Source organism: Hemiscyllium ocellatum, chromosome 15 (assembly GCF_020745735.1).
Source record: "Hemiscyllium ocellatum isolate sHemOce1 chromosome 15, sHemOce1.pat.X.cur, whole genome shotgun sequence".
In the NCBI taxonomy this organism is placed as follows: Eukaryota; Metazoa; Chordata; class Chondrichthyes; order Orectolobiformes; family Hemiscylliidae; genus Hemiscyllium; species Hemiscyllium ocellatum.
This window is the reverse complement of record NC_083415.1, coordinates 47,631,264-47,656,702: the sequence shown is the minus strand read 5'-3', so window position 1 is coordinate 47,656,702 and position 25,439 is coordinate 47,631,264. Positions and strand designations below refer to the sequence as shown.

Sequence of the window (25,439 nt, the reverse complement as noted above, 5' to 3'; positions counted from 1 at the left end):
CAAGCCTGAGCCGATCCAAGTCTACTGTTTAAACCTATCGCCCAATGCCTAAGCACTTGTATCCGTCTGCTCCCCATCTGCTCATGCTTATACAGTCGCATCTTAAATGAATCTACCGTGCCTGCCTCTACTACTTCTGCTGGCAATGCGTTCCAGACACCTACCTCCCTCTGTGTAAAGTGCTTGCTGCATATATCTCCCTTAAACTTTTCACCTCTCACCTTGAACATGTGACCTCTCATTATTGAATCCCTCACCCCGGTAAAAAGCAAATCTGTATCGGCCCTGTCTATACCCTTCATGATTTTGTAGGCCTCAATCAGGTTCCCCTTCAATCTCCTTTATTCTAATGAAAACAATCCTAACCTACTCAACCTCTCTTCATAGTGAGCACCTTCCATACCAGGCAACATCCTCATAAACCCTCTCCAAGGCGTCCACATCCTTTTGGTAATGTGGCGACCAGAATTGTACACAGTATTCTAATTGCAGCCGAACCAAAGTCTTGTACAATTTTAACATGACCTGCCAGCTCTTATACTCAATACCCCATACGATGAAGACAAGTATACCATATGTCTTCTTGACCACTCTATCCACCTGTGCAGCAACCTTCAGAATACAATGGACTCCGAGGTCTCTCTGCTCATCACCTTTTCCCAAGGGTCTTCAATTTACAGTACAGGTGGCTCACAATGCATCAGCTCACATTTGCCTGGATTGAACTCCATCTGCCACTTCTCCACCCAACTCTCCAGTAGATCTATATTCTTCTGTATTCTTTGACAGTCCCCTATGCTTTCTGCTACTCCACCAATCTTTGTGACATCTGAAAATTTACCTATCATACCAACAATGCCCTCTTCCAGATTATTTATGTGTATCACAAACAACAGCACTGATCCCTGTGGAACACCATTGGTCACCTTTCTCTATTTTGAGGAACTCCCTTCAACTACTATGCTCTGTCACTTGTTGCGCAACCAGTTTTTTATCCACCTAGCTAGAACACCCTGCACACCATGTGACTTCATTTTCTCCATTAGTTTATCATGGGGAACCTTATCAAATGCCTTACTAAAGTCCATGTAAAGGACATCTACAGCTCTTCCTTCATCTATCAACTTGGTCACTTCCTCAAAGAACTCTATTAAGTTGGTAAGGCATGATCTACCCTGCAAAAAACCATGTTGCTTATCACTTTCTTTTCCAAATATAAACAGATTTTATCCCTCAGTACCTTCTCCAGCAACTTTCCCACTGCTGATGTCAGGCTCACTGCTCTGTAGTTACCTGGAATGTCATAACTACCCTTCTTATTCCGGGGGACAATATGAGCAACCCTCCACTCCTCTGGCACCTCAACTGTGTTTAAGGATGCAGGGCTCCAGCTATTTCCTCTCTCGCCTCCCTCAGCAACCTGGGGTAGATCACATCCGGTCCTGGGGATATGTCCACTTTAATAACCTCTAGCCTACCCAACACATCTTCCTTACTTATGTCAACGTGATCCAGACTAATCAAACTTCTGTCTCTAATCTCAACATTCATCATGTTCCTCTCCTCAGTGAACATTGATGCAAAGTAATCATTGAGAATCTCACTCATTTTCTCAGGTTCAACACACAACCTTCCTTCTTTATCCTTTAATGGATTAACCCTTTCTCTGGTTACTCTCTTACTTCTTATATAAGAATAAAAGGCCTCGGGATTCTCCTTAACTCTACTCGCTAAAGTTATTTCATGACATCTTTTAGCCCGCTTGACCCCTCATTTAAGATTGGTCCTACTCTTCCGATATTCCTCCAAGGCTCGTTCTGTTCTTAGCTGCCTGGACCTTATGTATGCTTCCCTTTTTCTCTTGGCTAGTCGCACGATTTCTCCTGTCATTCACAGCTCACGCATCTTGCCTTTCCTATACCTTGTTTTCAAAGAGATATGCCTATCCTGCACTATCTTCAACCTATCTTTGAAAGCCTCCCACACATCAAATGTGGACTTTCCTTCAAATAGCTGTGTCCAATCTACATTTCCCAGCTCCAGCCTAATTTTGATATAATTGGCCTTGGCTCAGTTTAGTACTTGTCCCTTAGGACCACCCTCATCTTTGTCTATGAGTATTCTAAAACCTACAGAATTGTGGTCACTATTCCCAAAGAAATCCCCCACTGCAACTTCTACAACCTGGCCTGGCTCATTCCCCAATATGGCCCCTCCCCTTGTCGGACTATTGACATACTGCTCTAGAAAACTTTCCTAGATGTTCCTTACTTATTCTGCCCCATCCAGACCTGTGGCACTAAGTGTATCCCAATCAATGTTGGGAAAACTAAAATCTCCCATCACCACTACCCTATTGCCTCTATAACTTTCCATAATCTGTTTCCCTATTTATTCTTCTACCTCATGCTCACTGTTGGGAGGCCTGGAATACAGACCCACCAATGTAACTGCACCCTTCTTATTTCTCAGCTCCACCCATAACACCTCACTGCTCAGGCCCTCCACAGTGTCCTCCCTTAGCATAGCTGTGATATCATCCCTGACCAGCAATGCAACTCCTCCTCCGTTTTACTTCCCTCTCTGTCCTGTTTGAAGCATCTATATCCTGGAACATTTAGTTGCCAATCATGCCCTTCCTTCAAACAAGTCTCTGTGATTGCAATAACGTCATACTCCTAGGCACCAATCCAATCCCTAAGTGCATCTGCCTTACCCACTGTACTCCTTGCATTAAAGTGTATGCACTTCAGGCCACCAGTTCGTTTGCATTCATCTGCTCTCTGCCTACTCTTCCCCTTGGTAATGCTAACTTTGCGATCCTTACAGCTTCCAGTTTCCACCTCACTGTCTAGTAGTCTTCTCTTCTGGTTCTCATGAGGAGCATGGATACATAAATAGACAAGGTATTTTCACTGAGGTGGGGGGGGGGAGACCAGAACTACAGGGCACAGGTTTAGGGTGAGAGGGGAAAGACTTAAAAGAGACCAAAGGGGCAACTTTTCAAGCAAAGGGTGGTGTGTTTATAGAATGAGTTGCCAGAGGAAGTGGTGGACACTAGTACAATTATAACATTTAAAAGGCATCTGGATGGGTACATTATTAGGAAGGGTTTATAGGGATACGGGCCAAGTGCTGGCAAATGGGACTAGATTAGGTTAGGATAACTGGTTGGCATGGACGAGTTGGACCAAAGGGTCTGTTTCTGTACTGCACGTCTGCCTCTATATTCAGCCTGAGTGGATAAGCCAACAGAAATGCAGGGTTACAGGGATGGGGGTAGGATGTTAGTGTGGGCTTGATGGGCTGAATGTCCTGCTTCCATACTGTAGAGATTCTGTAATTCTCAAGTGTGGTAAGAGATGGACCGTAAATGTAGGTCCTTGCCAGCAACACTCACATCTGTAGCCTGTAGAAGATCACATCTAAGGACAGGTCAGTGTCAAATCCTCCCACTATTTCTCTTCATGAGCATGCAATATTTAACAAAAACAGAAATTGATGGAGAAACCCAGCAGGTCTGGCAGCATGGAGAGAAAAGCATGGAGTTCTATATGAAGTATACTTTTCTTAAAATATTGACTATTATTTCTCTCACAGATACTATCAGACCTGTTGAGTTTCTCCAACAATTTCTATTTTCTGTTTCAGATTTCCAACACAGTCAGTTTTGTTTTGCAATATTTAACAACCTGTTAAAGTGGGGGCCATTAAAAAAGAGATCTGTGCCTTGCACATTATTTGGCAAGATATTCAAGTACTTTTGTCTGCAGTCTCAAATTCAGTGAGCATTCAAATACAGAAATCAAAATTATGGAAAACAAAATAGTGTTGCACCATCTATTTCATTCGCACTGCGAATGATGTTTCATAACGTGAAACAAACTTTCTTAACCTTATTGATGTTTCTCAAGTTCACAGAGGCTCAGATCAAACCACTTATAATTCTAGGACAGTCAGAAAGTTTGGCTCTTAGAAAACTCATGCTGGTAATGGAAGAGAAAGTTTCAAGTGGAGGTGAGGTTTGGGAGAGGGGGAGCAGAGGAGGTGGGGAGAGGAGTTCAAGAAAGAATAGGAGGTTAGGACAAAGGTATCTTGAGTGGCCTGTGTTGCAAACTTTTATCTTTAGTTTTTGTTTGGCCAGTGTTAGCCTGAACTTGGACTTCTTCCTGATAAACTATTGGGTGTTAAGAAACAGAAGTCAAACATTTTATTTTCAATACCTGCCTTTTTAAAATACTCATTCTCTGGATAATCCAACATATTTCACATTCAGTGAATGACTTCACATAGGTACTTTTATAAAACACAGGAAAACACAAGTCATTTTAAGTACAATAAGGTGCTAGTAACAGCTACATGATGAATCAACTTGTTGATTCATGTTTAGCTATGTTCGAAAGAAATATATTTACCAAGATGCTGCAACACCTCTCTGTTTTTCTTCAGTTAGTGCTATGGAAACATTATGGAAATCCATCCATCTAGGGTAGCACTGGCAATTAGTGTTCCCTTAGTACCTCACTGGAATTGCCATTCTAGATCACAGACTCAAGTCCTGGAATGGTTTGGTTGTATGAACTAGCCTTACAAATCATTTGTCTTTTCCAAAATGGTAACAATGAAATTAGTTAGGAAAGAAATTTGTATTGTGTACAGTTCTGGTCACCACATAATAGGAAGGATGTGGAAGCTTTGGAAAGGGTTGAGAGAAGATTTACGAGGATGTTGCCTGGTACGGGAGGAAGGCTTTATGAGGAAAGGCTGAGAGAAGTGAGGCTGTTTTTGTTGGAGAGAAGAAGGTTGAGAGGTGACTTAATTGAGATGTTTAAGATAATCAGAGGGTTAGAAAGGGTGGAGTGAGAGCCTTTTTCCTCAGATGGTGAAGGCTAACACAAGGGGACATAGCTTTAAATTGAGGGATGATAGATTTAGGACAGATATCAGGGGTAGTTTCTTTACTCAGCGAGTAGTAGGGGCGTGGACCGGCCTGCCTGCAACAGTAGTGGACTCGCCAATGTTGACAGCATTTAAATGGGCATACACATGGATAATAATGGAACAGTGTAGGTTAGATGGGCATCAGATTAGTTTCACAGGTCAGCGCAACATCAAGTGCCAAAGGGCTTGTACTGCACTGTAACGTTCTATGTTCTATGTATATATTTATCAAAATACCTGCTCCATAAAGAAAGAAACCAGATTGGTAAAATATTTCTTCATACTAGGGTTCAAGAGGCGTGTAAAAACATCTCTGAACAAGCTGGTTAGAAAATTAGATTAGGGTTACATTAAAAATGTACACGTCTGGAGTTTCCATTCAGTTACATTAGCTTTTTCAGTCTATTTCAGTGCATCGAAATGTTGCAGTTTCTAAATGCGAATTAAATTCCATGCATGTTGAGTTTCTGTGATCTTCTGTGCCAGTTTAAGAATACAATATTTTAATTTTTTCAGTTGGTAGTGAAATTAGGATGCAGCAGCTGACTTTGGAGTAAGCTGTCCTCAAAGATTGTATCCGATCTGATACTGGCTCCAAATAAAGAGGATCTCTGATATCCAGCAATGATATCATGAAGCAGGGTACATAGCCAATCACAATGAGGCATCTACATGGCCAGCAAACCAGGGAGTAATATTCCTTGACCATTTGATCATTTTACAGTGAATACAATAAAGATTGGGACATGCACACGGAATGAGGATTGAAACTGAAATATCACAAGCAGTCTTTAAAAGAATTAAAACCTAATTTCTGTTTTATCATAATGGGAAAACTTGATAAACATAAAGTTAGTCTTTCACAGCAGAGAGTTTGGTTGAAGGTTGGAGTAAAACCCCAGTTTTGTTTAATTGACCAAGGCCTATATGTCTTCAAGGGTCTTTCAGTAAAATTAATAGTGTAAACATGGAAGTTTTCATCAAATCCAAATAATGAAAATATGCCATTGTTCAACATAATATTATGTGACTATAATATTTAAAATAAATTCATTCCTTCCAGATTTGACTTTTAACATTTCAATACGATAAAGGTGAAATGAGATATCAAGTTGAGGTTGTCCAGGATGTTGGTGAGACCACTTTTGGAGTACTGTGTAGAATTTTGGTCACCCTGCTATAGGATGGATTTTATTAAATTCAAGAGGGTTCAGAAAAGATCGACCAGGATGTTGCCAGCAATGGAGGGTGTGAGTAATAAGGAGATGCTGGATAGGCTGGGATATTTTTCACTGAAAAGCAGGTCATTGAAGGATGACTTTATCGAGGTTCATAAAATCATGAGGGGCATAGATAAGGTGAATAGGAAAGGTAGGTAGTTCAAAACTAGGGGGCATATTTTTAAGGTGAGAGGATAAATATCTAAAAGGCATCTGAGAGGCAACCTTTTCACATAGAGGGTGGTTTGTATGTGTAATGAACTGTCAGAGGAAGTGATAGATACTGGTATAGTTACAACATTTAAAGACATTTGGATAGGTACATGAATAGGAATTTGGAGGGTTATGGACCAAATCCAGGTGACTGGGACCTATTTAGTTTGGGAAACTTGGTCAGCATGGTTGAGTAGGACCGAAGGATCTATTTCTCTGCTTTATGATTCTATAAATGAAAAAAAATGGCAATACTTTCAGTTACTAGAAATGCAAGCAACCAATGAAACTGCAACTTTAATTCTTCTGTTTCAATAGTTACATTCTCATGAAATGTTACAAATGACAAAGTAGTATTTGGTTTAAAAGCATCAAACCCTTTATGCACTTTTTCTTGCTGATATATGTTGGTCACAAAGATCCTGTATATTAAAACACAACAAAGTGGAATGCAGAAGACAGCAGCTGTCAAATGCACATCAAAATACTCAACATTCCAAAGCCTAGCTGAAATTTAATAAAGATTATACAAAGCTGGAGCAGAACTGAAAACAACAGCAATTCTGAAGTAACATTTGCCCCTGTTATATAGCAACCCAGACTGAAGCAGAATCCCATTTTAAATATTACTCTTTCTTGACAAAGAGCTTAGCCACTTTTTTTCAATTCTGTTTAAGATTCCAATAAATAGGAATATGGTTACACTTTGCAATAGCTGGGCCACAAGATCAACATGCTGAAAAATATTACGTCAATAAGCAGATCTTGCATTTGACATGAACATTCGTTCTACATTGTAGAGCTTATGATGCTGAATGCTACATAGTCTTAACAAACATTAACAGCCACAACGTGACTCTTGATCCTTAGTCACTGGAAAATAAACCAATAATAGTTTTTCAGGAGAGTTTCTTTAAAAACCTCAAGAGTGAGTGGTTTATACTTACAATGACTTACCAACTGCAATAGTGTAAGTAACGTTTACAATACAGTATTAAAGGGCTCGATTTTGAAGCTGATTTTCTATTCCAGCATCACATCTTAGCACAATATGGGTGTGTGTAACCCAGCAGATTTTCTCTCCTAAAGTACTTCCGATAATTATCACAGACACTCAACTCCCTGGCAGAAAATCAAACAACTTCAGTCTTTGAGATTACGACACTTCCACCAGAAAATCACTTTTGCTTCAGATCATTTGAGAAACACCAAGCTCCAGTACCTCCAGTATACTCAAGTCATGATAAAAATCTGATTGATGAAGGATTTTTTTCCTTCCTACCCCATTTTTATATTTCAGGATTAACATCGAAGCACAAACTGCTGGGGGAAAAGTAAGAATACAGACAAAAGTTGAGTTGCATCTCCACCACTGCCTAACGGATATATAAAATCTAATGGAATGATTAGCCAAAACTTGATATATGTTGCAAATTTGGAGCAAAAAGTTGCATGCTGATGCACTTGAACATATAATCAAGTTGCTGCTTTGCAAAGTGAACTCTTGCAATCTGCTTATCGTTGCAGTATTTTTCAGCATATGAGAACCAAGTAGCAAGAACAGGCTATTCAGCCCCTTGAGCCTGCTCTCCCATTCATGGCTAATTTTCCACCTCGACTCCATTTTCCCATGTCGTGCCTGGAGGCCATGCAAAATGTAATCAGCTGTATATTTGCAGAAAACTTAAATTGAATTAAGTTGAATATATTGAGAATGGTATCCCAAAATGGTACAGACTGGGGTTCATCTTCAGACAAGATTTCTATATAATTGAAGCAAAATAGTCTTATACATAGACCAATGTTACTTCAAGCCCGATGATGTTGGGGTTTCAAATGAAACGATAAACCAAGCCTCCTCTGCTCTCTCAGGTGGATATTAAAAACCTGATAGCACAAAGAACAGGGGGGAAGAGTGCAAACTACTCCTCTGCAAATATTTGTCCCTCAACCAAAACCAAAGTTGACTGTGATCTCATTGCTGCTTGCAAGGAATTTGAATCACAGAATCACTGTCTTGATTCCCACATTACAGCAGTGATTAATTTAATAAGTGATCTTTGTTGATGCTAATGTACTTTGGGACAGCTCAAATTCCTAAAAGGCACTTTCTATTTTTTTCCTTAGCCTCAATGATTTCAAAGCTGCTGCGGCCACATTTGCCTATTTGTTGAGTACTCCTCAAAGACATTTGGATAGATATTTGAATAGGAAAGGGATTGGGCCAGGAGCAGGCAGGCAAATGTAGTTTAGTTTGGAATTATGTTCAGCAAAAGACTGTTTGGACAGAGGGGGCTGTATCTGTCCTGTCTGACTCTAAGACTCTGAAGGGGTTTGACATTTTTAAAGTATACATAATGTAGCCATATGAATGCTTGTGATGCTACTTTTAAAATGACCAAGAGTTATATTTTAGTCTCCTCCTGACACCAATCCAAAAGGAATTACAGACCTTCAGGCCAAGAACTGTCTGCTACAAATCTAAATAGAATCTGATTTCATAAGATTCAGAGTGAATCAACATCAAACAGTAAGAGGGTGACTTGCTTTTATTTGAACTCTCTACTTCAATTAAATCTGAAGTGCTGGTGAGAACATTTTTGATATACAATCGGCTCAAGGGTTATTGGGGAGGGGATTGCAGCCAGGAAATTGAAGTTGAAACCACAACCAGATCAGTTATGATCATCTAGGTGGGAGTGCAGGGTTGAAGACCAAATGATCTCATGCTCCTTCAAGCCCAATATTCCTAATATTGAAACACAGACTAAAAAATGACCGTTTAAACATCTCTAAACAAAACAGCCAAACTACCAAAGCTAAAAGGAGAATACATCAATTATAATTGAATTCTATTTATCAATTTCAATTGTTCTTAATCACACACTGACAAACTGTTAAAAAAAAGTAATTAGATATTCCGAGGTGTAGCTTTGAGGAACTAACTGTAATAATACTTTCACTAGAGCAGCAGCATTTTCAAATTTTCTTTTGGGTTTCATTCATGGGATATGGGTGTCAGTGACTACCCCATCATTTATTGACCATGTCTAATTGCCCTGGAGAAAGTAGTGAGCTCCCTAATTGAATCACTGCAATTTATGTAGCGTAGCTGGATGTTAGGGAGGTAGCTCTCTCTCTCTGTACCCGAGTTCAGTTCTCTCTCTCTCTCTCTCTCTGTCCCCGGGTTCAGTTCTCTCTCTCTCTCTCTCTCTGTTCCCGGGTTCAGTTCTCTCTCTCTCTGTACCCGGGTTCAGTTCTCTTTCTCTCTCTCTCTCTGTACTCGGGTTTAGTTCTCTCTCTCTCTCTCTCTGTGTACCTGGGTTTAGTTCTCTCTCTCTCTCTCTGTGTACCTGGGTTTAGTTCTCTCTCTCTGTACCCGTATTTAATCCTCTCTCTATGTACCCATGTTTAGGTTTTTCTCTCTCTGTGTACCTGGGTTCAGTTCTATCTCTCTCCCTCTCTCTCTGTATACCCAGGTTTAGTTATCTCTCTCTCTCTCTCTCTCTCTCTCTCTCTGTGTACCCGTGTTTAGTTTTCTCTCTCTCTGTGTACCCGGGTTTAGTTTTCTCTCTCTCTCTCTCTCTGTCTCTCTCTCTCTCTGTACCCGAGTTCAGTTCTCTCTCTCTCTCTGTCCCCGGGTTCAGTTCTCTCTCTCTCTCTTTCTGTCCCCGGGTTCCGTTCTCTCTCTCTCTCTCTCTCTCTGTACTCGGGTTTAGTTCTCTCTCTCTCTCTGCATACTCGGATTTAGTTTGTTCTCTCTGTCTCTCTCTCTCTCTGTGTACCCGGGTTTAGTTCTCTCTCTCTCTCTGTGTACCCGGGTTTAGTTCTCTCTCTCTCTCTGTACCCGTATTTAATTCTCTCTCTCTATGTAAGAGAATTTCCTGTTCCTTGGATGCTGCCTGACCTGCTGTGCTTTAACCAGCAACACATTTTCAGCTCTGATCTCCAGCATCTGCAGACCTCACTTTTTAGCTCCAGGATATTGACCAAGCAATAATGCAGGAACAGTGATATAGTTCCACATCAAGATGCTGGAGGACTTGGGAGAGAAACTTGCATGTGGTGATGTTCCCAGGCATCTCCTAACTGTATCCTTTGGCACTTTCCAAATTTACAACCTCTACCATCTAGAATCTAAATGGCCAAGATAATGGGTTTGAAAGATGCTGTCACAACAGTCTTGGAGATTTGCTGCAGTGTATCTTGTAGACTGCCACACATTACTGCCTCTGAGCAATCATGACAGACAAAGCAAATGTTTAAGATGTGGTCTAGGTGCCAATACAGTAAGCAGTTTTATCCAGGATGCTATCAAGCTTCTTAAGTGTATATGGAGCTGCTCTCATCCAGGCAAGTAGAGAGTATTCCATCACATTTCTGACTTTGTGTGTTGTAGATGATGGACCAAACTTTGGGGAATTTGAAGGAAAGTTATCAACCATAGAATTTGTGACTGTTTTAGTTGTATATTTATATGGTTGGTCCAGTCCAGTTTCTGATCAAGATTATCCCCGAATATGGTGACAGCAGAAGATTCAGCAAGGGTAATGCCTTTGAATGTTTCGGAGAAGTTGTTAGATACAAACTTATGATAGCTGATACTTGAGTGACATGAATTGAGTGACTTGAGTTATAGAACATATATATAGAACATTACAGTGCAGTACTGGCCCTTCGACCCTCGATGTTGCGCCGACCTGTCATACCAATCTGAAGCCCATCTTACCTACACTATTTCATGTATGTCCATATGCTTGTCCAATGACGACTTAAATGTATTTAAAGTTGGTGAATCTACTACCATTGCAGGTAAAGCATTCCATACCCTTACTACTCTCTGAGTAAAGAAACTATCTCTGACATCTGTCCTATATCTATCACCCCTCAATTTAAAGCTATGCCCCCTCGTGCTCGCCGTCACCATACTTGGAAAAAGGCTCTCCCTGTCCACCCTATCTAACCCTCTGATTATCTTATATGTCTCTATTAAGTCACCTCTCAACCTTCTCTCCAACGAAAACAGCCTCATGTGCCTCAGCCTTTCCTCGTAAGATCTTCCCTCCATACCAGCAACATCCTAGTAAATCTCCTCTGCACCCTTTCCAAAGCTTCCACATCCTTCTTATAATGCGGTGACCAGAACTATACACAATATGCCAAGTGCGGCCGCACCAGAGTTTTGTACAGCTGCAGCATAAACTCATGGTTCCGGAACTCTATTAATAAAGGCTAAAGCACTCTATGCCTTCTTAACAACCCTGTCAACCTAGGTGGCAACTTTCAAGGATCTGTGTACATGGACACCGAGATCTGTCTGTTCATCTACACTACCAAAAATCTTACCATTAGCCCAGTACTTTGCATTCCGGTTACTCTGACCAAAGTGAATCACCTCACACTTGTCCACATTAAACTCCATTTGCCACCTCTCAGCCAGGCTATGCAGCTTATCTATGTCTCTCTGTAACCTACAACATCCTTTGTCACTATCCACAACTCCACTGACCTTAGTGTCATCTGCAAATTTACTAACCCACCCTTCTATGCCCTCATCCCTGATGAACAGCAGTGGATCCAACAACAACCCTTGCGGTACACCATTGGTAACTGGACTCCAGGATGAACATTTCCCACCACCCTCTGTCTTCTTTTAGCAAGCCAATTACTGATTCAAACTGCTATATCTCCCACAATCCCATTCTCCGCATTTTGTACAATAGCCTACTGTGGGGAACCTTATCGAACGCCTTGCTGAAATCCATATACACCACATCAACCGGTTTACTCTCATCTACTCTCATGCTACTTACCATCCTAAAGCTTAATGCTATCCAGGTCTTAAAGATAGAGGCTTTGGTCTACAGGACCTTATGCTGAGGAACTCCCAGGCTGAGATAATTGGTCTCCAACCACTATCAACCACAACCATCATCCTGTGTGCTAGATATGACCAGTGAAAAGGTTTTCTGTCAACAGCAATCACTGTCACCTCAACTTTTGAACTAACTCTTTTGTCCATATTTGAATAAAAACTATAAAAAGCTGAGCGACCGAATGGCTCTGTGTACATTGTACAATGGATCATTGTACACATTGGAAGCAACGACACTGGAAGGGAAAAGGATGAGATTCTGAAGGGAAAATATAGAGAGTTGGTCACGAATTTAAAAAGGAGTTTCTCGAAAGTAGTAACATTTGGATAACTCCCGGTGCTACAAGCTAGTGAGGGTAGGAATAAGAGGTTGGAGCAAATGAATGCATGGCTGAGGAGCGGTATGCAGGAGAAGGATTCACATTTTTTGATCATTGGAATCTCTTCTGAGGTAGAAGTGACCAGTACAAGAAGGACGGATTGCATCTGAATTGGAAGGAGACTAATATACCGGCAGGGAGAATGCAAATGCTGCCCGGGAGGTTTTAAACTGATAACTTGGGGGTGGTGGTGTTGGGACCCAGAGAGATAGTGAGGAAAGAGATCAATCTGAGGCTGGTACAATTGAGAAAAGAAGCAAGTCAAACAGTCAGGGTAGGCAAGGACAGAGCAGAGAATAAGGTAGGACTGATAAATTAAACTGCAATTATCTCAATGCAAGAGGCCTAACAGGGAAGGCAGATGAACTCGGGGCATGGTTAGGAACATGGGACTGGGATATCATAGCAATTATAGAAACATGGCTCAGAGATGGACAGGTCTGGCAGCTTAATGTTCCAGGGTACAAATGCTACAGGAAGGAGAGAAAGGGAGGCAAGAGAGGAGGGGGAGAGGCATTTTTGATAAGGGATAGCATTACAGCTGTACTGAGAATATTCCCAGACATGCATCCAGGGAAGTTATTTGGGTGGAACTGAGAAATAAGGAAGGGATGTATTGGGGTTGTATTATAGACCTCCTAATAGTCAGAGGGAAATTGAGAAACAAATTTGTAAGGAGATCTCAATTATCTGTAAGAATAATAGGATGGTTATGGTGGAGATTTTAACTTTCCAAACATCGACTGGGAGTGCCATAGTGTTAAGGGTTTAGATGGAGAGGTATTTGTTCAGCATGTACAAGAAAATTTCCTGATTCAGTATGCGGATGTACCTACTAGAGAAGGTGCAAAACTTGACCTACTCTTGAGAAATAAGGCAAGGCAAGTGACTGAGGTGTCAGTACGGGAGCACTTTGGGGCCAGAGAACATAATTCTATTAGTTTTCAAATAGTGATGGAAAAGGATAGAGCAGATCTAAAAGTTGAAGCTCTATATTGGGGAAAGGCCAATTTTGATGGTATTAGGCAAGAACTTTCAAAAGCTGATTGGGCGCAAATGTTTGCAGGTAAAGGTGAGCTTAAAGTCGGTGGTGGGCAAGTTGTTGGAGGGAACCCTGACGGCCAGGATGTACATGTATTTGGAAAGGCAAAGACTGATTAGGGACAGTCAACATGGCTTTGTGTGTGGCAAATCACGTCTCACAAACTTGATTGAATTTTCTGAAGAAGTAACAAAGAGGACTGATGAGGGTAGAGTGATAGACGTGATTTATATGGACTTCAGTAAGGCATTTGACAAGGTTCCCCATAGGAGACTGGTTAGCAATGTTAGATCTCATGCAATACGGGGAGAACTAGCCACTTGGATACAAAATTGGCTCAAAGGTAGAAAACAGAGGGTGGTGGTGGAGGGTTGTTTTTCAGACTGGAGGTCTATGACCAGTGGAGTGCCACATGGATCAGTGCTGGGTCAACTACTTTTCATCATTTATGTAAATGATTTGGATGTGAGCAAAAGAGGTATAGTTAGCAGATGACACCAAAATTGGAGGTGTAGTGGACAGCAAAGAAGGTTACCTCAGATTACAGCAGGATCTTGATCAAATGGGCCAAAAAGGCTGAGGAGTGACAGATGGAGTTTAATTTAGATAAATACAAGCTACTGCATTTTAGGAAAGCAAATCTTAGCAGGACTTATACATTTAATGGTATGGCCCTATGGAGTGTTGCTGAATAAAGAGCCCTTGGAGTGCAGGTTCATTGCTCCTTGAAAGTAGAGTCGCAGGTAGAGAGGATAGTGAAGAAGACTTTTGGTATGCTTTCCTTTATTGGTCAGAATATTGAGTACATGATTTGGGAGATCATGTTGCGGCTGTACAAGACATTGTTTCAGCCACTGTTGGAATATTGCATGCAAATCTGGTCTCCCTCCTATCGGAAGGATGTTGTGAAACTTGAAAGGATTCAGAAAATATTTACAAGGATGTGGCCAGGGTTGGATGATTTGAGCTTTGGGGAGAAGTTGAATAGGCTGGGGTTGTTTTCCCTGGAGCGTCGGAGGCTGAGGGGTGATCTTATCGAGATTTATAAAATCATGTGAGTTATAAATAGGATAAACAGACAAAGTCTTTTCCCTAGGGTGGGGAAGTCCAGAACTAGAGGGCATAGGTTTAGGGTGAGAGGGAAAAGATATAAAAGATACCTAAGGGGCAACTTTTTCACACAAAGGGTGCTACATGTATGGAATGAGCTGCCAGAAGAAGTGGTGGAGGCTGGTACAATTGCAACATTTTAAAGGCATCTGGATGGGTATATGAATAGGAAGGGTTTGGAGGGATATGGGCCAGGTGCTGGCAGGTGGAACTAGATTGCGTTGGGATATCTGGTTGGCATGGACGAGTTGGACAGAAGGGTCTGTTTCCATGCTGTACATCTCTATGATTCTGTGATTCTAATCACTTACATAAAAAAGTTATTTGAGCAAATATCACACAGGTTGATAGGAAATATTCTTAAAAGTACCAGTGCACCCCGTCCAGATTAAGTTAATACTGGACAAATTCTTTATATTATCAAGAAAGTAGTATTGCCCATCTGGGAAGACAATCTGAATTATATTTGGATAAGCCCACCAACGAACAAAAGCTGTGAACACACTGATATGTCTTAATTGTTTTGTTTGCAATGCTGCCTTACTGTGCCAGTGCAATACACATGGCTGAAAATCGTGTTCATTTTTTTTCACTGTCCGGATATTAATTGCAAATAACTTTACATTTTATTCACGAGGGAAGGTAGAAAACAAGCCAGACACTTAACTGGTGTAGAATGTTAAATTCAATTCAAAGCTTCAACCCATCAGAATTTTTGCAGAGGCTGTGAAAATCATTGATTAAACTCTGCTACCATGCTGTAAGTTCAGTGTATCAATCTTTTAATTGGAAACATGCTTTGTCTTTCTCTTCTCATTTGAGTTTATTTTCCTGTACCTAGTTTTCTCTTCAAACAAACAAGGAACTAGTCCTTTTCTCTACCCTTTTGTGGCTTTCCCCCTTCACTCAGGAGACACCGTTTTAGGTTGTCATTATTGCTGCCGTATGATTAAATCATGTACAAACAAGGCATAAGTGAACTCTCTTGCCTCTCCTTCTGTGAATGATACAGCATCCTGACGTGCACTGACACAGATCCATGTTTCAGGTCCTCACAATTTCCCTCTCATTTAAAGTTCTGAATTCCCACAGCAATGAACATGGAAAAAATGAAAACTACTTCTGTTGTGCATTATCATATCCTCAGGACATCCCAACATACTTCACATGCCATTACTTACGGTTGTTATGTAGGTAAACATTGTAGTTACTGTGGCATTGAAGCTATTTACTAGGAGCCTGATTTCACATTACAAGTCTCAGCAGTTGAGACCTGCATCGAGACTGTCAATTGCTATGCAGAATTACCAGATTTATTCAAAAACAGGAATGACAGAACGCATATCAACTAAGTTGCACTACATAAACATAAGGGAATTAGTAATTCCAGGTTATGCAACCGTGGCTCCAGGATACAAATTTGAGCACAGTATAGTGATGTTATTAAAATTATCACATGCACAAAAAAACAGAGAATCTAGCCAAGCTTGAAAGAGCTATCCATTAGCTATAGTGTGTGGCAGTAACAATAAACAACTTTGGTTGTAGAATATTAGAACCCTTACTCGAGGGTTCTGGGGGTGGCATGATGGCTCAGTGGCAAGCACTGCAGCCTCAAAGCACCAAGGACCTGGGTTTGATTCCCTCCCTCGGGCGATTGCCTGTCTGGAATTTCCACATTCTTCCCGTGTCTATATGGATTTCTTTTGGGTGCTCCAGTTTCCTCCCACAGTCCAAAGATGTGCAGGTTAATTGGATTGGCCATGCTAAATAGCCCATAATGTCCAGAGATGTGCAAGTTAGATGGATTACCCCCATGGGGAATGCAAGATTATAGAGTGAGGACGTGGGTTTTGGTGGGATGCTCTTTGGAGGGTCAGTGTGGACCTGATGGGCCAAATGACCTGGGTCCACACTGTAGGGATTCCATGTCCCTATGATTGTCTGGAAAAGTGGTTTCAACGGACATGAAGTTTGCAAGGCAAGAAAAATGATGATGGAATAAGGCTTGGATTAGTATTTGGATTAGAGTTTTTCAATAATTTACAGAAACTACTGTCCAGAAATGTTATGAACAACATACAACAGCTGTTATATAATGAATTGGCTGCGACAACCACTCAGTGCATTTGCCAAGCTCTTGTCTGAAATGCCCATTTTATGCTTATTAGTGAGAGGAATTTCAAAGGCATATAAATATGATTAGGGATGAATCATTTTTCCAATTACTTTCCCCCGTCATTAAATTTCTCATCACATATTCACGTTATACACCATTCTCTAGATATTACGTCAGAAAGCTGGATTTCGAGCTGATATCTGTTCATTTTATTCTATAACTGTATACCAAAGAGCCCAAAGACGATTCACCCACTAATTTTGGGGGAAATGCTTTGCCACAAAACATGTCATATACTATGGTCAACACCAAAAATACAATGCTAGCCATTTATTGAGGTTATTGTAGTCCATCTATTTTTGCAAGCTATTGTGGCACTTTACAGGAAGTAGATTTTTTTATCAGTGCAGTGCATTTATTGGGTATCTAGTACTTGGGTGAACTGGGCAAGGAGTCTTGTCTCCTTTAAATCAGATTGTGAAATCCTCAATAGGCAGCACTTTTGGCCTTAATCACTGGGATTGACTGAGAATGGCAGGCCACTCGTAGAGGGGTCAACTGGATGCATAGGTCACTGTGTGTGCAGAACGGGACCCCTTCGTGGACATTTCTCAGTCACTCAGCTAACCTAGAAGGTAGATGAGAAGGCACTTAATTCCTAATCCACCAAACCATGGCCTCCATGAACATGCTGAAACGCCCAATATGGTTGGTAACCCAGTTGAAAGCAATTAAAACTTAACACATGCATGATAACGAGATTTACACTCTCATCATATTTAAAGTTTAAATATGCCTCCTCGGATCAGGTTGTTTACCTGCCCAATTTACAATTCAAGTTCAAGCCAGAAGTGGAGGCAGGTTAAAAATAGCTTTTAGAGAAATTTGACTGAAATATGCTAGGTTTTTCTTAGGTCAGGCTTCTGCCAAGCCATCTAAAGTAAAAAGCATGAATTGGAATATTTGAGTAATGGTAAAATCACGGGAAGAAACTAAAGGAAAAGAGAGAAAGGTGGGATTAAAAGGCAAAAGAGAACATGAAACAAAGGATGTGTTGGCCTTGGTGGGGATCCAGAGGAAGTTTACAAGCATAATCCCAGGGATGTAGGACTTGTCATATGAGGAGTGCTTGAGGACTCTGGGTCTATACTCAGTTGAGTTTACATGATGAGTGATAAGAGCTGAAAATGTGTTGCTGGAAAAGTGCAGCAGGTCAGGCAGCATCAAGGAACAGGGGATTCGGCGTTTCGGGCATGAGCCCTTCTTCAGGAAAGAGGAAAGTGTGCCAAGCAGGCTAAGATGACCCCGCATGGAACGGAATCGACTGACCCCGCATGGACCCTCTCTCACTGCACCCTCCGTGATGAGTGATAATCCAATTGAAATTTAGAGAATACTGAGAGGCCAGAATAGAGTGGAGGTGGAGATGTTTCCATTAATAGGAGAGACCAGGACCCAAGGGCACAGCCTCAGAATGAAAGGATGGCACTTTAGAACTAAGAGGAGGTGGAAGTTCTTCAGCCAGAGGGTCGTGAACCTGTGAAACTCATTGCCACAGAAGACAGGGAAGAACAAATCATTGAGTGTTTTTAAGTCAGAGATAAATAGGTTGTTGATTAGCAAGGTAACAAGAGTTATGGGGAAAAGGCAGGAGAATGGAGTTGAGAAACATTTGTGAAACAGCCATGGTTGAATGGTGGAGTAGACTTGTTGGGCTGAGTGGCCTAATTCTGCTCCTGTACCTTATGGCCTTATGGTCTTCATTTTTGGAGGCTAACAATTCTTAAAATCTGAAAACTTACCACAGTTAAAAAAATACATTTATACCCTGATGTATAAGCCCTACCTTTTACAGGCATTTTGGTGAGTAACTGGCAGGTAAGAACTGCAACTTCTTCCCTTTCCTGTTGAATCTCCTCGGGAGATATCAGTACAATGAAGCTTGTGAAGCAAGGCTTTGGAGAGAGTGGAAGCTTTGGAGACAGTGGAGAGAAGGTTCACCAGGTTGTTGCCTGGTCTCGAGGGCTTTGGCTATGAGGAAAAGTTAAAAAGACTAGGATTGTTTTCACCAGAAAGACAGCAACTGAGAGGAGACCTGGCAGAGGTCTACAAAATTATGAAAAGCATAGATAGGGTGGATAGTCAGAGGCCTTTCCCAGGGTTGAAGCTTCGATTACATGGGGGCACAGGTTGAAGGTGAGAAGGAGGAAAGTTTAAATGAGATGTGCAGGAAGGGTTTTCACACGGAGTGGTAGGAGCCTGGAAAGCACTGTCAAAAGAGGTGGTGGAAGTAGGCACGTTGACGGCATTTAAGGAGCATCTGAATAGTTACATGAATAGGGGGGGAAAGCGGGATACAGACCAAATAAGGGCAGAAGATTTGTTTTTAGTTTAGTGAGGCCATGTTGATCAGCACAGGAGGACCAAAGGGTCTGTTCCTGTACTGTACTTCCCTTTTGTTCTTCTTTTAACTGTGTGTGCAGACACAAGACATTGCTGTCTGATTTACTCTTTTATAACAGTCAACACTAATAACCGCACTTTACTATCACAAACTCCTGGCCTAAATTTCCACCTGCAGTTACCAACTAGCATTTGCTACTTCCATTGTCAACACATTAATATCGTTAAATCCATATCAGTTTATAAAAAAAGGAGCTCTGTGACATAACCAAAATGTGACACTTATCTGTCAAACTACATCATATAGCAAAAATAATAATCGCCTGTAAACAATATGATTATTTTCATTCAGAATAAATCTAATATCAATGATATGTCCTTGCTATTAAAATTATTTTAACATTGATGAAAAACTGGCATAAATATTAGCAAGATGAATCTTTCCCACTTAATGTAAATGGGAAGCAGTTTCACCTGAGCAATGAATTGTGCAAAGCAAACAAAATTCTGTTATGCTGTAGATTACTGATATGGTTGTAAAGGGCAATTGAAACACCAACAATTTTTCTCTCCAGATAAAAATATTCAGGAATTTTACATCCTGTGAGAACAGACTAAAGGATAGACAGTTCACCACTTGCAAATTCTCACAAGTTTCTTTGTTATAAAAGTATTGTGACAATATTGATGAATTTCATTCCTGTCTTTTGCCTACTGAGCATACTTTGAAATTCATAAAATGGAAGAATTTCTTTCACTGTCTGAAACAATAACCTCAGTCTCGTAACCAAGACATCTTTGCACAAACCATATTGATTGGAGAAAGTTGCACCATTCCAGTGCAATGTAACACACTTGTTCTGGTGAAAACATTTGATTCAGAGAGTCTGCAAAACTAGATTCGGCTTAAAATGCATTTCTGAATTTTCCAGAACTTTGGAAAAGTTCTAGATTCTCAAGCTTGTTACTTCATTAATGTTTAGGAATCAGGAAATATATTTTCAAACCATAGAAGACTTAAACACTTTTTTTTAAAAATGGATTTAAAGATTCTCATGTTGTAAAGCTGCCATAGGGTTGCTTTGTCATTAGAGAGAAATGACTAGAGATGGTTTAACCTGAGGATCACCAAATCTCAGCCGAGGAGAGAAGTTGAGAAGGGCAGTCCTTCACAGTAACCTCAGCCAGTGTGGAAAGTGGCCTATGCGACTAGTGTCACTTTGCATTGCAAAGAAGCTATCCAGCCAACTGTGCTAACTGACTTCCATGGTTGGAGGAGTACATAAACAGAGTCAATAAAATGTGGAAAAAGCATAGCAGGTCAAGCAACATCAGAAGAGCAGGAGAGGATGTTTTGGGCAGGATCTTTCATCAGAGCTCTGAATTTCTAACATCTGCAGTCCTGCAAGGGTTTTTTTTAATGTTCTCAAGTGACACTACAATAATAATTTCACTTTTGGTCAACAGGACTCCATCTAAACTTCAAGAAATATTATTTGGTTGGAGGAACCAAAGCTGGAAAATTGTGAATTTAAGAGAAAGGAATTTAAAAATCTAGTTTATAATCTTCCTTTCAAACTGAGGGCTCACCTCAACAATCCTAAAAAAGATCACATTTCTAATACATCTAACAAAAAAAATTACACTACAATGAAAACACAACTTGTCCATCAAAAAAACAAAACAAACACATCTTGCAATAAGTTTTGGAATTCAACATGATCACTTCAAGTCATGTATACTTTACAATCTTTTATATAACTAACAAAGGCCAAACAGAAAATTCTCTTAGCCAAATTTCATCCAAGATGTTAATAGCATTGCAGAATCTCCTGCATCAAGATAGGCCACTGGGCCCAAGCGGTCTACATCAGCAAAAACTCAGATTCGTTATTCATTCTCAACAAAAATGACAGTGTTGATCAGAACCACTTTATACTTTATTTACATTTTACCACCATTCAAACGAGTATATCCACACACATGAATGGTTAGTGCTTCATATTTCTGATATCATAGTGCAAAAGGATAGCACGGTGGCTCAGTGGTTAGCACTGCTGCCTCACAGCACCAAGGTCCCAGGTTTGATTCCAGCCTCAGACGACTGCCTATGTGGAAGTTGCATATTCTCCTCGTGTCTGCGTGGGTTTCCTCCCACAGTCCAAAGATGTACAGGTTAGGTGAATGTCCTATGCTAAATTGCCCATAGCGATAGGTGCATTAGTCAGAGTGGGTTACTTTTCGAAGGGTCGGTGTGGACTGATTGGGCTGAAGGGCCTGTTTCCACACTGTAGGGGATCTAATCTAAAACTACTTCAGTCTTGATTGCACTATTAGGTATGTCATTTGCATTTATATTAATGATGGGACAAAATTACCACAGATTGAATCAAGTCTATAAATTTTAGTGCAATCGAGCTTACTACCTGATATGAATAGCAGGCAGTTAGGAATTAGCCTACTATGTCAAGTCTGGTTGCTGCAGAACCTGAGAACGTATTGAGACTTTTGTGTTAGTTGTTCTAAAATAAGCTACAGGAAAAAAAAATCAAATCATAGTGGTCTCGTTTATTCCAAGCAGCAACAAATTTTCATTATTAAGTTTCTGGTAATACTGGTTCCTCTTTTGGAATGATGTTTAAACCACTAACTTCTCAAATGAATATAATCGCTCTCATTTTTAAGCTAGATTTTCAAAATCTCTAGCTATATTAAAAGCACCTCATTCTGAAACCCATGAAATAAAGGAAATTGAGGACAAAGCAAAGGATCTTTTTTAAAATAAGTTTTAGAAGGTTGTTTTGTTTCTAGTAGTTCATGAAAGATGTCCATAAACAATGTGACAGCCAAAGACATTCAGCATCTAGCACAGCATTTCAAAGGTAAAAGAACCAATTATTTCAAATTGTCTTAAACCAACTTCATATCTGCCTACTCAGGGGGATGTAAAAGATCCCAAGGTACTATTTTGAAAAGCAGAGGTGTTATCCCATTCTAAGAAGGGTCACTGGACCCAAAATGTTAACTCTAACACTTTTTTGACAGCATCAAGTTCCAGAGAGTGATGATCACGAACAATCTGCCCTGGTCCACCCACGTTAATGCAACGGTCAAGAAAGCACAACAATGTTTCCACTCTCACAGGAGATTAAGAAAATTCAGTATGTCCACAAGAACCCTTGTCAATTTTTATAGATTTGCCATAGAAAGCATCCTGAAAGCAACCAACATAATCAACGACCCCTCCACTCCAGTTATACTCTCTTCCACCCTCTTCCATCAGACAGAAGATATTAAAGTTTGACTCCTCATACATGATGCAAAAACAGCTTTTTCCCTGCTGTTATCAGACTTTTGAACAGATGTCTCGAATGTTTACTCCGACCTCTCTCTTGCTCTCTCTCCACCTTCTCTGCAGTTCTAACTCTGAAATTTTGCAACCTGCTACCCTGATACACTTTATATGGTATGACCTGCCTGTGTAGCACCCAAAACTACATTTTTCCCAGTATTTCAGTATATGTAACAACAATAAATCAATCAGTCTCCACTGATGCTACTAGACCTCCTGAGTTTTGCCAGCAATTTTTGTTTTTGTTTCTGATTTCCAGCATCCTCAGTTCTTCCAGGTTTTTGTTCGGGGGGGTTATCCTTGGGGGCCCTGGTGGATGTTTATCCCTCAATCAATATCACAAAAACATATTTTGTCATTATCACATTGCTTTCTGAGGGAGTATGCTGCTTGTTTCTTGATTGTTCATTACAACAATCACTAGCTTTGAAAATAACTTATTGACAGTAAAACATTTTGAGATGTCCAGTGCCTCCAGAAAAGTACTACATAAATGCAAGCTTTTCTTCTCACTGATTAGTAATGTTCAGTCAAAGAACACTATGTGCACTTTGGTCATCTGTTCACCAGGAATACGCATACAATGTGTGTCAAACAATATAACAAGAGACTCTGACTTTTTGCTTGACATTTCACAAAACCAATATCAAAGAAAGGAAACAGTAATGCCAATATTTGAAAGGCTTTATCTTGTTATGTAACATAAACACAAATAATATCAATAATAACCATTGTACAATAAAAGATACAATACATTGGTTACAAATGCACTTTTTAAAAAAGAAAGTGATAAACTGGCTGGAAGTCTGACACTGCAGGACCCCCAAGTTGAGAACTACATCTCCAGCTGCACTAAACAAATGGGATTGGCCTAACGAGGTGTCAAAACGAGGTGAAGGGACACCACTTCATTAAACCCTGCACATTCCTGTCTGGCCTCATCGGATGACGGACTTCAATCCTTCAATTTAGTGGGTGCTTTGAAACTGTTTACACAAATTTTTTTTCTCTGGTGCAGTTGCGAAGCATGAATCACTGAGGTGGACTAGTTTATCTTTGTTCCTGTGTACATTGGGCATAACCCGTTGCGCTGGGATACTGGGAGTGCCTGTCCGTGAACGTCAGAGATGCTTCAGACAGTGAAAATGTACATTTCCAGCATGAAACCGCATCGTGTTAACACGGATCAGCCCACTTCGGCCAACTACAGAGAGTTTCTCTTTGTGTTGGCAATGCTAAATATCGTTTTAAGCCAACATCACAATTAGGTTGTGTCGAGATGGCTATATCTTCAGTTACTGATTTTTTTAAAAAAAAACTCTCCAAATCAATATTCCAAATCAATATTATCTAAAAAGATAAAAGAAAATTAAGGGAGATTTGAAAGTTTACTGTGCTGGGTGTTAAAAGGGTTCCTCTCAATACCTGACCGGACAGTAGCTGCTCTAGAGTCACCCTTCATGAACTGACAGTACTAACTGTAAACGGCGTGAGAAAAACTGGGGTTTCTCTCGGCCAGGGGAAAAGAAAGGGGAACTGCACAGAGAAAAAAAGATGTTGGCCTGGCCTCTTTCGTTTTCAATCGAACCACATTCCGACTCAGCCAGAGGAGAGTTAACATGCACGGGGCGAAACAAACTTTACAGCACAGGCACACAGAGAGAGGGGGGGGGGGGGGATCAAAGCCTTCCACTGCGCTAGCTGAAGAGACTGGGAAATCAAAAAGGGGTGGACAAGGGATTTGTTTGTCTCGACTTAAAAAATGAGGAGTCGAGCGTTGGGAGGGGGTTGAAAATTCCTTACATTTCAATAAAGACTGAGCCGTGCCGAGCTCCTGCTGCTGTCCAGCCGAGTTAATATCCCCCCCACCTCGGTCAGTGGGTGGGATCTGGTGGAGTTTCAGTCAGCGACTACACAATAGGTCACCTACCTTCGCCTCTGCACCTACAGCCGCTCGGTTACACGTGTCTCCTCTCCTCTCCTCTGAGCCGCTCATTGAAAACACCGAACGGTGAGATGTGGCTCCACAGACCCAGCCCGTGATGTGTGTGGGTGGGTGTGTGTGTGTGGGTGGGTGGGTAAACCTCTCGCGAACGCTGAGAGCAACCCGACCTCCAGCCCAAAGCCTGGTTGACAGCCGAGCAGCGGCAGATTCCCCGACAGTCCGCACTTGGGGATGATTGATGCGTCGCTCGGATTCACCCCCTTCCCCAGCAATGACTCGGGGCGAATAGGGCACGTCCCCGTGCCTGGAAATTCCTCTGGTCCAGCCTCGGCTCTGTTCAATCCGATCGGGGGTGGCTGGGTGTGTGTGTGTGTGTGTGTTGGGGGCTGATGGAAGTTGTTGGTGCAGCAATTGGACAGTGTTGCTCCGGAAACGCTTCCCAGCAGAAACCACCTTTTTTCGATCCTCGGAATTAAAGCAAACAGCTCCACTCGTGGCTGTAGGAGATGAAAATCCGGTACAACTCAGTACACTTGACAAGCGTCAAACTGGCGTTTGTTCTCTTTGTGTCTTGGTCTGGTTCATTCTTTCTGCATCCACCTTTTGGTCATATTCTTAGTGATTTGGTTACCCTTCGCTAATACCTCATATTTATGCATACTATTTACCCCAAAGAATCATTTCTCCCGCCTTGCAGTTTTATTTTACCCTTTGACCATTTGTCCATCGTTTTGTTTTTATTTTCTCTCGCCACGGTCATTGAAGTATTAAAAACTAGGATTACTTTTCATCCAGTATCTAAAATCTGGATGAAAAGTAATCCTAGTTTTTTTTAGGAT

At 41.0% G+C, this 25,439-nt stretch overlaps 1 protein-coding gene across 1 annotated transcript in view; it reads right to left on the bottom strand.

Moving 5' to 3' along the window:
• Nucleotides 1-25,044, bottom strand: part of LOC132822974 (proto-oncogene tyrosine-protein kinase Src-like) — a 167,081-nt gene extending 142,037 nt beyond the window's left edge. Inside the window, exon 1 of the mRNA XM_060836447.1 lies at nt 24,586-25,044. The gene's annotated coding sequence lies outside the window, so the exon portion shown is untranslated. The remainder of the gene's footprint in view (nt 1-24,585) is intronic.
• Nucleotides 25,045-25,439: the final 395 nt, after the last annotated feature.